Source organism: Anolis sagrei, chromosome 3 (assembly GCF_037176765.1).
Source record: "Anolis sagrei isolate rAnoSag1 chromosome 3, rAnoSag1.mat, whole genome shotgun sequence".
NCBI classification, from domain to species: Eukaryota; Metazoa; Chordata; class Lepidosauria; order Squamata; family Dactyloidae; genus Anolis; species Anolis sagrei.
Genome location: NC_090023.1, coordinates 29,847,310 through 29,857,025, shown reverse-complemented (window position 1 = coordinate 29,857,025; position 9,716 = coordinate 29,847,310). Strand labels below are relative to the sequence as shown.

At 40.1% G+C, this 9,716-nt stretch overlaps 1 protein-coding gene across 1 annotated transcript in view; it reads left to right on the top strand.

The window, feature by feature from the left end:
- The first annotated feature begins 688 nt into the window (after positions 1–688).
- Positions 689–9,716, top strand: part of SPATA13 (spermatogenesis associated 13) — a 237,369-nt gene continuing 228,341 nt past the window's right edge. Inside the window, exon 1 of the mRNA XM_060770924.2 lies at positions 689–845. The gene's annotated coding sequence lies outside the window, so the exon portion shown is untranslated. The remainder of the gene's footprint in view (positions 846–9,716) is intronic.

Here is a 9,716-nt window from a genome sequence, read left to right as displayed (position 1 = left end):
TTTTAAAGCAAATGATGGCTATCGGTTGTTGTAGGTTTTTCAGAGCTGTATAGCCATGTTCTAGAAGCATTCTCTCCTGACTTTTTGCCTGCATCTATGGCAAGCATCCTCAGAGGTAGTGAGGACCTCTAGATGCAGGTGAAATGTCAGGAGAGAATGCTTCTAGAACATGACCATACAGCCCGAAAAACCTACGACAACCGATATAAAACCAATTAAAAACTATAATAATCAGTATCTTCCAGTTCAACTCCTTATCCATTTGCATCGTTTAAGCCGTTCCGTGTTCATTATTTCATCATACTGAGTTTATCTGGTTAGGCTGCATTTCTGAAAGCTTGCTCAAAATGCCAGGTTTTTACTTTTTCAAATCCAAATTCTGCTCATCATATCCCACGCTATATACCTATTGCACATGGCTGTTTGTTTTTAAGGTTGAGTGGAATACATTACTCTTCTTAAATGCTGTATGGCATGGGTGACCAGTTGTGTGAAGGAAGAGGATAATCTGCAACAACAAGATGTAAATTGAATAAAGAAAATTGGTAATTTGTAGAGGAAAGACATAATCATCATTTGTCTACCAAATGACCTGGCGAAGGCTTTTAATCTACTTGTACCCCACAGGGGCTGTTTGTGTGGCGAGCAGAGGGTGAGGCTGCCAAAGGGTGTTTAATTACCATATCCCCAGGCCAGCCAGCCCCAAACACCTGCTCCTCCGTGCTTTTCATATTACAAGCTCATTAGGAAGCGGTGGCCTTCTCTCCCTGCAAAAGGAAAAACAGTTTGAAGTAATTCTGTGGTGGGAACCGATAAAACATATTGCAGGAATCAGTGGACAGCAGGTAAGACATTTCCGCAAGCATAGGAGAAAATGCTCCATTGATTCTCAGGGAAACAAAACAAGTTTGGACAAAGTTATATGCTGGAGTGAAGAATTCTAATATTGTTTTGTGTGTGCGTCTGTTCATGTGCATTCATGTGTTTCGGAAGAATGCCAAAAGGATTTAGATTCAAAGTTTTAAGATTGTGAAAGACAGTTTGCAGTACTTTTGTTATATTCATTTTTTTCTCACAGTGCTGCACAATTACTGTTTCCTCCATCCACCAAATCTTTAGTGTTTAGTATTAATACTTTTAGAAGGTCTGTTTAATAGATTTCCTACATGTGTAAGTAAATGTTTTGTTCCATCAAGAAACCCAAAACTCTGCTTATAGCTATGTGTACAAATGCTGGAGGGAAGTCTCATGAGAACAGGTGTATTGGTTTTTGTTGTCTGGAATTCCCATCTGTTCCTGACCCTGTAATAATAGGTCCCTCTTTGCTTATGAATCCGGTACTAACACCCTCCATCTCTGCCTACAGTAGTTATTCTGAAGTTTCTCAGGTGTGCTGCTCCTCTGAGGGAAGTTTGGAAGACCAGGAGTCTTTGCAATTATACATGTGCATTTTGTTTTGTGATGCTCTTGGATATTGCACTTTTGGGGGGTTCCAGAAACATTTTGTTCCCTCATGAGCTCTTTTTGCCATTGTTCTCCATCAGCACTTTCAGTTGCTTCTTATATGCTCATCCTTCTAGAAATATGATTCTGGAAGTGTGAGCTCAGCTGGTGACTCATCTACAACCTTCAAAGATTGGTATACAGGTTTGTTTACCAGCTCAAACAAAGACAGGAGTAAAGAAGAAATTAATAGATAAAGCCATGAGCACAATGATAATTGATTCCATGGTTTATCAAACCAGTATTTTTCTAAATTTGCAAGCTTTTCCTTTTGTTTCCATTCCATTTTTGTTTTGCTTTGATTTTGAGTTTACTAATATGGGTTGATTGATCTCTTTCTTGTAAAATACCATATATACTGATGAAGCTATATAAATAAATACATGTTTAAAAGCAATGCTGTGAAAGCCACCCACTACATGGCTATCAGCCTACGCCCAGTAGACTCAAATCAAGGAAAAGCTTCATGAGAACCACCACTCCTCTTAATGTTTTCCCCAGCAACAGCAAGAGTATCCCTCTGGGCAGCTAAACCAGGCTATTCCAATTGGATGGCACCCCACGAGGGTCTTTCTCCAGGGGCAAACCAAGAATGGGTAACTTGGAAGTCCCTCAATAGGCTCAGAAGTGGTATTGGAAGATCAAAAGACAATCTGGCAAAATGGCACTAGCTAGAAGAATCCTCCACCTTGTCAGACTGTGGAGCAGAACAAACAAGTTCACTTCTGTATGCTTGCCCACAATGCCCTGCCTCATGCACAGAGGAAGAATTGTTTAAGGCTACAGACAATGCAGTTGCTGTTGCCTGTTTTTGGTCAGAAATTATTTAGCCGCTTGCGCTCCTTCTATTTTTATCAGTTATACTTATTTATGCAATGCTTTTGACGTGAAATAATAAATTGATGATGATGATGATTATGATAGGGGATGTTTAGCAAAGTTGCCAACTATTCCCAAATATTTGTCTAACTAATTGCTGGAATAACAATCTCAGATTGTTGGAATCTACTTCCAGGTAAAAAACGTCCAATTGTTTTATAATAATAATAATAATAATAATAATAATAATAACAATATCATCCACAATATTGGAAAGCATGTTTCACTAACTTGGTTTTAATTTTGATGGTTTTTATGAAGGTTCATCACTTGCTGCTGGCATCAAGCCTGGTTTCCAACAAAAATAAATGTGCATAAATGGCTCTTTCAGATAGATGACTATTAATATGTAGGGTTTTGTTTGGTATCTTTAACGTCACTTTCTGCTGCTCCATGGCCTGGAGCTTCATTGTGACACAAGACCTTTGTTAGTCTCTTAAAAACTTTCTTTCAGTGCTAATTACTAATTTCTGGCTCTCTGACAGGTTTCCCTCACCCCACTCCTGGAACAATGACAATTGTTAATTGTAGAGTCAACAAGGGTTATTGTTTGCTTTTTAGTTTTCTACTTAATAGAACAAATATTATGTTGACCAAAAAATATCCACCTTATATGCTTTAGTTGTGAATAATTGTCTTAGATATGAATATATCTTAAATGCAGAGAACTGTGGACAGATCTCAAAGGACAATTTGTCTGTTATGTACAGTACAGCCCCTGTGTCTGTGAGAAATATGTTCCTGAATTACCCATGAAAACATAAAAACAAAAAAAAAGTAAAAGTAAAGGTTTCCCTTGACATTAAGTCCAGCCATGCCTGACTCTGGGTGGGGGGGGGGTGCTCACCTCCATTTCTCAGCAGAAAAGCTGATGTTGTCCATAGACGCCTCGAAGGTCATGTGGTCAGCATGCCTTGGGGGCTGAGAATTGCGGCATATAAGCGCAGAAAATAAATAAATAAATAAATACATGGAGCACCATTACCTTCCCATCTATTGATCTACTCACATTTGTATGTTTTCGAACTGCTAGTTTAGCAAAAGCTGGGGCTCACGGCAGGAAATCAGCTTGCTCCCTGGATTCGAATTGCTGATCTTTCAGTCAGCAAGTTCAGAAACTTAGCTTGGTATTTGTATTTGTGCCTGTGGAGCAGGGTATACCTTGCTTCTTCCATGCTAATGAGATGGTGAATCTACTCTGGATTTTAGACAGAAATTAAATGATCTATCCAAGGTGCTGAACCTTGCTGTGCTTAACACTTTGGGTAGCTCCTTCAACACTGGGCTAAACCCTAGAGTGGGTTCATCATTCTACTAACATGGGAGGCATCAACAACCTCCAGATGGTGGTTGGGGGGGATAGCATAAAGACCCTTCAGCCAAAATATCTTTCTTAAAAGTATCTACTAATTTAGCAGCAGTGGTGGGGCATTCACCTGCAATTTACCAGGAATGTCAAAGTAGCTTCCACAATTACCTCCTGGTTCTGTTAACAATTTCCTGTTGAAATCCCAATTTTAGAACAACATTATCTATAGTGCATAAAACAGTGCAGCAGCTTCAGTGTGGAAAATGATGGTCTGGAAACTGCCTTATTTTTTATGTTAATGATCATTAGGGATGGGGAATATGTTGCCCCCGCCCCCGCCCCCGCCCCCAATGTTAGCTGAAGTTGCATTCAGTCTCCTACTCCATATCCAAAGGTCAGGGATGGTGGGAGTTCCAGTTCACCAACTTTTGGAGGGTCATATGTTTCCTATGGGATATAACTTTTGCAGATTTGATGATTCACAGATTTGATTAATATGGTTACTTTAGGAATCTCTAGTTTCTCCTGTGCATCTCTATAGTCAATTTGCAGTCCAAGTTTTGGATTTCTTTATAACTAACTCTATATTGTAGATGCATCCCCAGTGCATCTACACTATTTTTCTTGGTTATAAACACTATTTCCCATGTGGGAGAACACTAAAGTAAAACTTGAGTTGATTAGTTCTGTTTGCTTTCTGTTGCTTGTTAACTTTTTTCATCCTTGCCATACATCCGATGATGATTCACAAAGTATCTGACCATTTCTGACTATTTTAATTTTATTAGCTATGCAGTTAATTTGCAAGATAGAATGTAATGAGTAACATTTTCCAAAAGCAACCTGTCTTTGTTAACTCTGATAATTGGCACACCACAGAATCTCTTCCTATAGACATGCAGGCAGATGGTTCAGTAAACAGACGCATGGAGATGGGAAAGCTGAATTAAAGCCTGATTAAATATTTGCAGACAAAACACCTGACATGTGTCAGCACAATGCTCAGAGTGTGAAAGAACAAAGGGGCTTAGCTTGTTGTGAACATGTGACCAAGCATTGAATACAAAAACAAAACAAAATGAGAGATAGGAAAGGGCAGGATGGGTTTCCTAAAGTTTTACATCCTTTCAGTTCAGACACATTGATACTTAAGTTTTGGACAATGCATAAAAGTTGTGTGTTTCACCTGCATCTATGGCTGGCATCCTCAGAGGTTGTGACCTCACAACATCTGAGGATGCCTGCCATAGATGCAAACGAAACATCAGGAGAGAATGCTTCTGGAACATGGCCATACCGCCCAGAAAAAAGCACAACAAGCCAGTGATTCTGACCATGAAAGCCTTTGACAATATACAGAATTGTTTGTTATCATCAGCAAATCTGCTTTTTCAAAACCTGAATCTCTTGATAATTACAACTCAGACTCATTAAATTAATGGCATTAACGTTGAACAGACTCTCAAATTAATGATAGTTTCACAGAAGATGCATCTTCTACACCAGACATGGACAAACTTTGGCCCTCCAGATATTTTGGACTCCAACTCCCACAATCATAACAGATGCTAGGCTATTAGGAATTGTGAGAGTTGAAGTCCAAAATTTGCCCATGTCTGTTCTACACTATAGATCTTTGTTTGCTTTCTGCATTTTTTTTGACAGGCTGGTATCTTATTTCTTCAGTTTTGTTGGATTTGTTTTGAGATACTTTCATTTGAAGGAATGAAGCACTGCTAGGCGACAAGGCAAAGGGTTGTCCCTTTAACTTGGCACTTTATGATAAGAAATGAAGCCTGGGGTCTTGGCCAAGAAAACAGGTGGCCACAAGTGAACTTCAGACCTTGATGGACAGGTGTAGCTACTTGGAGTTACCTCCGATGCTGCATTATCTGACAAACCTTGCTACAGGCTGGTAGTGGTTCTACATGACATAGCAACTCATCTCCTTTTAGCAGGATGAACTTCAGTCTCAAGAAGCCTTGGGCTGTGCTTTCTCATTGTTTTCTGGGACCATGGGGGTCCATGCTCTTGTTACATCCTGTATAGATTACTGCAACATGCTCTACGTGGGGTTGCCTTTAAAGACTGTTCAGAAGCTTCAAATGGTCCAATGGATGGCAACCAGGTTTCTAACTGGAGTGGCATACATGGAGCACACATCTCCTCTGTAACGTCAGCTCCACTGGCTGCCAGTCTGCTATCAAGCACAATTCAAAGTGCAAGCTGTAAAGCCCTATTTATTTATTAAGAACACTTTTACCCCGCCCTTCTCAACCCCTAGGAGGACTCAGGGTGGCTTCCAATTGGCAATAATTCAATGCCGCATCATAAAATACAAAATAGCAAATATAACAATTAAAAACATGAACATTAATAAATAGAGATTAAACAGTATACTTATGATCCATTTAGCTATTGCCAATCTGGTGGCTATTTATCTAGCCATATACTGATGATTACTCCGCTTAACTTATCCAAATCCACTTCCAAGCTATAGTCAAACATTATCAATTCTCCTTTAACCTAATTGCCCAAAGGCCTGGTCCCACAAACACCTTTTTACTTTCTTTCTAAAGGTGAGGAGGGATGACGATGACCTAATTTCCCAGGGAAGCAAATTCAACAGGCAGGCGGCTACCACCGAGAAGGCCCTGACCCTTGTCCCTGCCAAACATGTTTGAGACAAAGGCAGGGCCAAAAGCAGGGCCTCCCCAGAAGATCTTAAGGTCCGAGGTGGGACATAGAAGGTGATACGTTTGGACAGTTCTGGCCCAGCTTACCTGTCCGAACATATCACTCTCTATGATCCATCACAAAGGAGGCCCTGCTCTCTGTCTCACCACCTTCACAAGCACTATTGGTGGGGAAGAGAGACAGGGCCTTCTCAGTGGTGGCCCCTCATCTGTGGAACTCCCTCCCCAGTGAAATCAGAGCAGCCCCCTTCCTCCTAACCTTCAGGAAGAAAGTAAAAACCTGGTCATGGTGCCAAGCCTTTGGCTAACAAGTTAGTGCAATATGAGTATATGGAATTGTGAAATGACTAATGACTAATGGAATGGCCTTGGATTTGACTCTGGATGAGGTGATTTTAATAATTATTTTAATACTGCTGTTGATTTTTTGTTTTAAAGTATATTTATTGTATGTATGTATGTATGTGTATGGCATGAAATTGCTGCCTTTTTGTAAGTCTGCTCTGAGTCCCCTTTTTGGGGTGAGAAGGGTGGGATAGAAATGTAGTAAATAAATAAATTCTGCTGAAAGATTTTCCTTGGGATGTGCCTTATCCTGGACTGAGACTGTCATCAGCCTTGCCTGACCTTGATTTTTTGTATATTTTATTTGCATGCTTAATGGAGGATCATGGATCAAACAGAAGCTATTTTTTTCTTCTATAAATGAAGCTAGACTATTTATCGGCTTAGTCAGTTTGAAAAAAAATAATTGCATCGCCGCACATATTCTTGCTTTTTGCCTTTAATTTTGCCAATTCAATTAGTTTTTTCCCATTATTTTTGCTCATGATAATATTCATCTAAAGTGTAATTGGAATCTGGAGTGTCTGTTGAATTAGTTTTGCTAGTTTTAGGCTCAAGGAAAGAAATGTTATATCATCTGCAGAGAAGACATCATCTTCAGCTAATTGGAGATTTTTCTCACTCCATTTAGCTGTTAAACCCTAGCATATGGGCTTTGATTGGCTTTCATATTCAAATAAGGCAGTGGAGGGAGGGGGGAACGCAAAGGCAGTACAGTAAGAGGAACAGAGAATTCCAAGTAAAGATGACATTTTTTTCCTATATACAGTATACCGTAATTCTCCAAAATTGGGTGAATTCTATGTATGTAAGGATTTCCCACCAAAAGTAGTGTACATACTAAGTAGAAAAAATAGATATGCTCTTGTGCAAAAAATTTAGAAGACAACAAATAAGGATGCCTGCCATAGATGTGGGTGAAAGATCAGGAGAGAATGCTTCTGGAACATGGCCATACAGCCCGGAAAACTCATAGCAACCTAGTGATTCCAGCCATGAAAGCCTTCGACAATGCACAAATGAGAGGAGGAGAAGGAGGGGGGAGGAGAAGGGGGAAGAAACATGTACTGGCGGATTATATGAAAGGCAGCCAAGAACCAACATTGATGGAAGCCAACAGTAAAAAAAACTCCTTAAAGTGCAAAAGACAAAGAGTGAATACCGTAAAAATACAATGCAGAGAAGAAGAGAAAACGGGCAAAAAAACCCTCTCTATGGGAAAAACAGAGCAAAATTGACAAGGAAAAAAATATGAATGTGGCTCACTAATGGATCTTGTATTTTAACTGTATTGAACTTGGGCTTGCCCCCATGTAAGCTGCCCTGAGTCCTTCCGGAGAGGTGGGGGCGGGGTACAAAAATAAAGTTGCTGTTGTTGTTGTTATTATTATCTTTGACAAAGGAGATGAAGGGCCTGATTCTTGCAGCACAAGAACAAGCCATTAGAAACAATGTCATCAAAGCCAGAATTGAAAAGTCAATGGCAGTTTCCAAGTGTAGACTCTGCAAGGAAGCAGATTAAACAATAGATCACACCCTCAGCTGCTGCAAGAAGATCTCCAAGACTTCAAACTTTTTAGACAGAGGGCCAGGTCACAGTCACTCAAACTGTTGGAGGGCAGGATTATAATTTGGAAAAAAAAGAATGATTTTGTATGCACACTGCACATATCTTATTTGTAGTACAAAAAACACTTAAAACAATACAATAATTAAAATGAAGAATATAAACAAATATAAACTTATTAGTATTTCAATAGGAAGTGTGGGGCTGCTTTTGGCTGATGAGATAGGATTGTTGTTGTGTGCTTTCGAGACTTAGGTTGACCCTGAGTGAGGGCTGGGTAAATGACCTTGGAGGGCCATATCTGGCCCTCGGGCCTTAGTTTGAGGACTCCTGGCATAGACAGACAGCAAGAAGAGGCACAACGCTATTGCTCAGATGATCCATTGGATCTTATGCCACAAATACCATCTGCCTGTGACAATGAACTGGTGGGATCACAAGCCTGAAAAAGTTACAGAAAATGAACACGTCAAACTACTCTGGGACTTCCAAATTCAGACTGACAGTTTTGGGGCACAATACTCCTGACCTCTTAAATAACCTATACAGTTATTATAAACTGAACACTAAATAGTAACAACTAAGAACATTATGATAGCTAAAACCATTATTACATGTTATGCAATAACCAGCAGTTGATAGTTGGTATCATATTTATTTATGTATTATAAATGTCAGTGGCACCTTGATATATGCCTTGGTTTGTTTACAGTATCCCCCCCCCCCCCCCGCCGCCACACACACACACTCCTCATTGAGTAAGTAGAATTCTTATTTGGGGCAAATATCTCATGTTCTCCTCTGTAGCTACACTGGCCTTAAATGGACAGATCACTGACTTTGGTGTCTTCTTTCCATCCTAATCAGAAAAGTGAGGAAGAGACGAGGCAGGTTCAGTTAGCACTCAAGGACGTGGCTGAATCCTAAGCAAAATTTGATTTTCACCCATTCCACTTTGTTCCTCAGCTAGAGAGTGTAAGTGAGAAGCAAAGTTAACTGTGCTGTGGCCTGCAGAAGCATTCATTGAGGCCATGAACCAGTTGCTATTGCTAATCCACTTCCTCACTTATCTGAGGGGAGGGGGTCTCACCTGAAGTATCCACAACCAGGTGGACCCACCAAGTGGGTTGCACATCCTTCCCAAAATTGAGGAATGGGAAATGTATAAAATAGCTTCTCCAATGGAAAGGCTGCCATGTAGCAGTTGTATGCTGAGCATCCTGCACTGCTCATCTTTCAGGACTTTCTGGCCCAAAATGATTTCCTTGGTGATTATCATGATACCACCTACAACATACTGGTGGGTGCTTGCAAGATAGTCAATAGTTTATCATTTCACACTTCAGATTTTGGTGTGAAGACACACAATTTAGGGAGCTATGTTGGTATAGGCTCTGTTTTCCAAAGGCCTGCAAGT